This window comes from Cervus elaphus, chromosome 16 (genome assembly GCF_910594005.1).
Source record: "Cervus elaphus chromosome 16, mCerEla1.1, whole genome shotgun sequence".
Lineage (NCBI taxonomy): Eukaryota > Metazoa > Chordata > Mammalia > Artiodactyla > Cervidae > Cervus > Cervus elaphus.
The window spans coordinates 38618490-38626390 of record NC_057830.1 but is presented as its reverse complement, the minus strand read 5'-3'; positions in this window follow the sequence as shown (position 1 = coordinate 38626390).

Here is a 7901-nt window from a genome sequence, read left to right as displayed (position 1 = left end):
AGAGAACAGACTTGTGGACATATTGGGGAAAAGAGGGTGGGACAAACTGAGAGAGTAGCATTGAAACATATATATTACCATATGTAAATCAGACAGCCAGTGGGAACTTGCTACCTGACACAGGGAGCTCACACGCAGTGCTCTGTGACAACCTAAAGGGGTGGGATGGAGGTGAGAGATGGGAGGGAAGTTCAAGAGCGAGGGGAAATATGTATACCTATGACTGATTCACGTTAATGTATGGCAGAAACCAACACAATATTGTAAAGCAATTATCCTCCAATTAAAAATAAATAAATTTTTTTAAAAAGAAGGATGTACATCAAAAAAAGAAAAATATGTAATTTGTTCCAAATACATCATCGGTTTTAAGTCATTTTCTTTATCTTTCTTTCTTGCCTTTACAGTAAACTCAACTCTTCTTGAAGCTTCAGTAGCACAAGGAGATTTCTCTTGCCTGCAATTCGTCAGTCATATGAATGAATGCAAAGACAAGCATTCATTCATATGACTGATCTCTCTTCCTTACAGCCTTATCTTGCTACATCACGCATTTGAAACTCTAAGTAATTTCCAGGCAGCTGTAACTGAAGAGATATTATGGCTGTTGAAGTTGTGCCAGTTGCCGCTTAACCGTAGCCATAACTCAAACACAGCACAGACAAGCACAACCTTCATGGGGAAAAAAGGCTTATCATTCATTATTTTATAGCAATTACTTCCTGTATTCTGCCAAATCTGCCATTGCTCAGGATGCCAAGGAAAAAGAATTGATCATAACGGATCACAAATTCAAACTCCTGGGAAATGTTAAATAAATGAAATAAAACAAGGAATTAAATTATCCTTAATTAAATATATCAGTAAAAATGAACCCAAATCCAGTCTGTGTCTTAGATGCAGCAACATGGACCAGCGAAAGATCATATACTTTGGATGGAGAACACCTCAACTCATGTCCCGTTTTGATGTGTGACCATGGACAATTCTCATACTTTGCTAACATTTTATTTCCTCAAGTGGGAAGAATATAGAGGATTAAATGAGAAAGGGTAATGTTAATATTTTTTATATACTGTAATCTTACACTAAAAATGAGATCACATATTTATTAGAAGAATTTGTCAAAGAAATAGCTGAAGACTAAGAAGTGGGTATATCAAAGGGTAAAAGGGTTAAAAAAAAAAAAAAAAAAAGGAGGGGGGTAAAATTGAGCTCAGATTTCTATGTTGAAGAACACTGACTTTTGTGACAAAGAACTTTCAGCTCAGTTTTCTATGTTCCTCTGTGACAATCACAGAGAAGGCAATGGCAGCTAACTCCAGTACTCTTGCCTGGAGAATCCCATGGACGGAGGAGCCTGGTGGGCTGCAGTCCATGGGGTCGCTGAGAGTTGGACACAACTGAGCGACTTCACTTTCACTTTTCACTTTCATGCATTGGAGAAGGAAATGGCAACCCACTCCAGTGTTCTTGCCTGAAGAATGCCAGGGATGGGGGAGCCTGGTGGGCTGCCATCTACAAGGTCGCACAGAGTCAGACACGACTGAAGTGACTTAGCAGCAGCAGCAGCTGTGACAATCAGAAGGGGATAATGGTGATATTTTAGACTATCACCTCATGAGGTGATAGTCTATTGACACTCATAGACTAGCAAAGACATCTCATTAGGCTAACAAATCTGCATTCAGAATTTCAACTGGGCTCTCAACACTGTCCAGCAACCCTACTACTGCAGCTACCGCAACTCTTTAGTCAATTCATTTTCTCACTCTCCAAGGTGATTGTATTAAATCATTTGCACCAGCCTCAGAACCAAGGTACAACTTTCAAAAGCTCCCTCCATCTCAGCAAATAATCTCTCCTCAACCCCACAGAGAAACTAGAAGCCATTAGAGAGGAACCCTGCTCTCATACATACAACATATCTACATCTGTTCCCCTCTCCTTTTCAATTTCAGTAAAGCCACCTGCCTTCTTCCTACTTACAGTCGTCATCATCGATCTGTATGCTGTAGTCCATCTCTTCAAGAATATTATCCTATTACAGTAAATGCTGGAAAGGGTGTGAAGAAAAAGAAATCCTTCTACACAGTTAGTGAGAATGTAAACTGGTATAGCCACTATTGAGAACAGCATGAAGTTTCCTTAAAAAAGTAAAAATAGACTTACCATATGATTCAACGATCCCACCACTGGAAACCATCACTGAGAAAACCATAATTAGAAAATGTACACATACCCCAATTTTCATTGCAGCATTATTTATAATTACCAAGATATGGAGTCAACCTAAACATCCACAGAGAGACGAATGGATAAAGAAGACGTGGTACATATACACAATGGAATATTACTCAGCCATAAAAAAGAATAAAGTACTGCCACTTGCAGCAACATGGATGCAACTAGAGATTATCATCACACTAAGTGAAGTAAGTCAGACAGAGAAAGACAAATATCATATGATATCACTTATATGTGGAATCTTAAAAAATTGATACAAATGAATTTATATACCACACAGAAACAGACTCACAGACTTTGAGAACAAACTTATGGTCACCAAAGGGGAAAGATTGTGGGGAGGGATAAATTATGAGTTTTGGATTAACATATATGCACTTTTATAGGCAATCAACAGATTATCTACAGAAAATGGATAATCAACAAAGCTACGGTTTTTCCAGTAGTCATGTAGAGATGTGAGAGTTGGACCATAAAGAAGGCTGAGCACCAAAGAATTGATGCTTTTGAATTGTTGTGCTGAAGAAGACTCTGTCCCTTACACAGCAGGGAAATCCTAAGAAAATCAACCCTGAATATTCATTGGAAGTACTGATGCTGAAACTGAAACTCCAAGATTTTGGCCACCTGATGCAAAGAGTTTACTCATTGGAAAAGACCCCAGTGCTGGGAAAGACTGAGGGCAAGAGGAGGCAACAAAAGATGAGATGGTTGGATGGCATCACCTACTCAATGGAGTGGTGAGTTTGAGTGAACTCTGGGAGACAGGGAAGGACAGAGAAGCCTGGCATGCTGCAGTTCATGGAGTCACAATGAGTTGGACATGACTCAGTGACTGAACAACAATAACCATGCAGGTATACAACCCGAGGGCCAGTAGTGATCCTAAGGCTGCCTTTGTCCGCTGGCCTTATAATGCTTGTGCTATCTCCCCAGCTATTGAAATGAACTTCTAATTGCCCCTCCCATCTCCCTCTTACCTCCCTCCAGCCCATTCTTTATACTCAACCAGAAGGAGTAAGCTTTTTAAAACATTACCGGGTAGCTCAGAGGTAAAGAATTCACCTGCCAATGCAGGAGACAGAGGAGACACTGGTTTGATACCTGGGTCAGGAAGATCCACTGGAGGAGGAAATGGTAACCCACTCCAATATTCTTGCATATGGAAAAATTCCATGGACAGAGGAGCCTAGCAGGCTACAGTCCATAGGGTCACAAAGATTCGGACACAGCTTAGTGACTGAACACAAGCACAAACACACATCTTACCCCCTAGCTTGTCTTCCTAGTGCATTTAAGATAAAGATCAAAATTTCTCTAATGGAGTCACCAGGTCCTGCAAGATTTGGTCCCTACCTCCCACCCAGTCAAGATTCTAACTACTCAAAATGCCATTCAGGCCCTAAAAGAGGCAATGTTCCTTCTTGCCTCAGGCCCCTTGCATATGCTGTTTTCTCTTTCTGGAATGATCCACCTTCTACCCACTCAACCCGAGTAACACCTTCCATCCATCAGATCTCAGCTTTAATGACGTTTTCTCAGAGAAGCTTCTCTGACCCTCCATATCCCTAGGAAACAATACTGGGTCACCATAGCCATCAGCATAGTTGCAATGGTAACTAAACACCTAAGAGAATACAGCTCATCCCCTTTGTTCCTGAATTCTGTGCTCACTAAAGTTTATTTGCAATCTGAAAATCAGTACTATCAGAGCACTCTAGATTTTTTAGTCTTTTTTTCCAATTTATTGGGAATCCATTTTTGCATTTGTTCAACAAATTCTTTTAAAGTGTTAACCAGCAATGATTACTGAATAACAAAATATACAAATATCAGTTAAATGTTCAACAGGTACTCAAGTTAATTCATCACGGCCTTCTCCCCCTCCAAACAAGCTTCCCCCCCAAACATGCTTCTCCCCATCACTATTTCCCCTGTGACCCAAGTCAGAACCCTAGAAGTTATCCTCACATTTCCCAATGCTTCCTATATATATCCACTACTTCTCCAGAACCTCTTGATGACCTCCTTAGTGAAATTATAGCCCTTCCGAAGACTCCAAACCTGTCTTCCCACACTCTCCCAATTCTCTCTGCAATACCAGTTTGGGCCAGATTCAGTGATTTCTGGCTCCCCAGGTGTGCCGTGCTCTCCCTGCAGCCGGCTTATTTTGGATCACCCTTGAGAATCCCTTCACCTGGTTGGTTTCCTCCTGCTTACCCCTCAGGCCCCAGCTTACATATTCTTCCACAAAGAAAGCTTCCTACATCCTTGAGGTTGAGGAAGAGTCCTTCTTCACATTCCTTGTGATGACTCCATTACACTGCTTACAGGATTCCTATTTTCTAAGTTTATCTCCTCTGTCTCCCCTAGAGACTCCTTGAGATCTTAACACATACCATATTTCGTGGTTATAGCTTCTGAACTTAGCATAGTGTCAGACATAAGAAAGTTGCTCATGTCCATTCCTGCCCTGCAAATAGGTTCATCTGTACCATTTTTATGAGATTCCACACATATGCATGAATATATGATATTTGTTTTTCTTTCCATTTCACTCTGTATGACAGGTCCAATCACATCACTAGAAATGATGTAATTTCATTCTTTTTTATGGCTGAGTAATATTCCATTGTGTATACATATACCACCACTTCTTAATCCTTTCATCTGTCATTGGATGTTTAGGCTGTTCCCATGTCTTGGCTATTAAAATTAGTGTTGCAACAAACATTGGGGTACATGTGTCAATTTGAATTATGATTTTCAGGGTATATGCCTAATAGTGAGATTGCTGGGCCATATGGCAGTCCTATTTTTAGTTTTTTAAAAATGTTCATACTGTTCTAAACAGGGGCTGTATCACTAGATGGATGGGATGAGGGGGAGGTCTAAAAGGAAGGGAATATATGTGCATATACATAGATGATGCTCTTTATGGTACAACAGAAACTAACACAGTACTGTAAAGCAATTCAGTCTCAGTTCAGTTCAGTTGCTCACTCATGTCTGACTCTGTGACACCACAGACTGCAGCACACCAGGCTTCCCTGTCCATCACCAACTCCTGGAGCTTGCTCAAACTCATGTCCATCAAGTTGGTGATACCATCCAGCCATCTCATCCTCTGTCCTCCCCTTCTCCTCCTGCCTTCCATCTTTCCCAGCATCAGAGTCTTTTCCAATGAGTCAGCTCTTCCCATCAGGTGGCCAAAGTACTGAAGCTGAAGCTTCAGTATCAGTCCTTCCAATGAATATTCAGGACCGATGTCCTTCAGGATTGACTAGTTTAATCTCCTTGCAGTCCAAGGGACTCTCAAGAGTCTTCTCCAATCCCACAGTTCAAAAGCATCAACTCTTCAGCACTCAGCTTTGTTTATGGTTCAACTCTTACATCCATACGTGACCACTGGAAAAACCATAGCTTTGATGTGATGGGCCTTTGTCAACAAAGTATGTCTCTACTTTTTAATATGCTGTCTAGGTTTGTCATAGCTTTTTTTCAAAGGAACACGCCTCTTTTAATTTCATGGCTGCAGTCACCATATGCAGTGGAGCCCAAGAAAATAAAGTCTGTCACATCACCGTTTCCATTGTTTCTCCATCTATTTGCCAGGAAGTGATGGGACCAGATGCCATGATCTTAGTTTTCTGAATGTTGAGCTTTAAGCCAGGTTTTGACTCTCCTCTTTCACTTTCATCAAGAGGGTCTTTAGTTCTTCTTCACTTTCTGCAATAAGGGTGGTGTCATCCGCATATCTGAGGTTATTGATATTTCTCCCGGCAATCTTGATTCCAGCTTGTGCTTCATCCACCCCAGCATTTCACATGATATACTCTGCATATTAGTTAAATAAGCAGGGTGACAATATACATCCTTGACTTACTCCTTTCCCAGTTTGGAACCAGTCCATTGTTCCATGTCTGGTTCTAACTGTTGCTTCTTGACTTGCATACAGATTTCTCAGGAGGCAGGTAAGGTGGTCTGGAATTCCCATTTCTCGTAGAATCTTCCACAATTTGTCATGATCCACATTGTCAAAGGCTTTGGCATAGTCAATAAAGCAGAAGTAGATGTTTTTCTGGAACTCTCTTGCTTTTTTGATAATACAACGGAGGTTGGCGATTTGATCTCTGATTCCTCTACCTTTTCTAAATCCAACTTGCACATCTGGAAATTCATGGTTCATGTACTGTTGAAGCCTGGCTTAGAGAATTTTGAGTATTACTTTGCTAGTGTGTGAAATGAATGCAATTGTGCAGTAGCTTGAGCATTCTTTGGCATTGCCTTTCTTTGGGGTTGGAATGAAAACTGACCTTTTCCAGTCCTGTGGCCACTGCTGAGTTTTCCAGATTTGCTGGCATATTGAGTGCCGCACTTTCACAGCATCATCTTTTAGGATTTGAAATAGCTCAGCTGGAATTCCATCACCTCCACTAGCTTTGTTCGTGTGATGCTTCCTGAGGCCTACTAGACTTCACATTCCAGAATGTCTGACTCTAGGTGAGTGATCACATCAGCATGGTTACCGGGGTCCTTAAGATCTTCTTTTTTAATTAATTTACTTACTTTAATTGGAGGATAATTTCTTTACAATACTGTGGTGGTCTTTGCCATTCATCGACATGAATCACTCATGGGTGAACATGTGTCCCCGTCTCCTGAACCCCCTTCCCACCTCCCTCCCCTCAGAGCACCAGCTTTGAGTGCCCTGCTTCATGCATCAAACTTGCACTGGTTATCTATTTTTGTATAGTTCTTCTGTGTATTCTTCCACCTCTTCTTAATATCTTCTGCTTCTGTTAGGTCCATACCATTTCTATCCTTTATTGTGTCCATCTTTGCATGAAATGTCCCCTTGGTATCTTTAATTTTCTTATAGAGATCTCTAGTCTTTCCCATTCTAGTGTTTTCCTCTATTTCTTAGCATTGATCACTAAGAAAGTCTTTCTTATCTCTCCTTGCTATCCTTTGGAACTCTGCATTCAAATGGGTATATCTTTCCTTTTCTCCTTTGTCTTTCGCTTCTCTATTTTTCTCAGCTATTTGTAAGGCCTCGTCAGACAACCATTTTGCCTTTTTGTGTTTCTTTTTCTTGGGTGTGGTCTTGATCACTGCCTCCCATACAGTGTCACAAACCTCTAGTTCTTCAGGCACTCTGTCTATCAAATCTAATGCCTTGAATCTATTTGTCATTTCCACTGTATAATCATAAGGGATTTAATTTAGGTCATACCTGAATAGTGTAGTGGTTTTCCCTACTTTCTTCAATTTAAGTCTGAATTTGGCAATAAGAAGTTCATGATCTGAGCCACAGTCAGCTCCCAGTCTTGGTTTTGCTGACTGTATAGAGCTTCTCCATCTTTGACTGCAAAGTATATAATCAATCTGATTTTGGTATTGACCATCTGGGGATGTCCACGTGTAGAGTCGTCTCTTATGTTGTTGGAAGAGGGTGTTCACTATGACCGGTGTGTTCTCTTGGCAAAACTCTGTTAGCCTTTGCCCTGCTTCATTTTGTACTCCAAGGCCAGACTTGCCTGTTACTCCAGGTATCTCTTGACTTTCTACTTTCACATTCCAGTCCCCTATGATGAAAAGGACATTTTTTTTGGTGTTAGTTCTAGAAGATCTTGTAGGTCATCATAGAACTG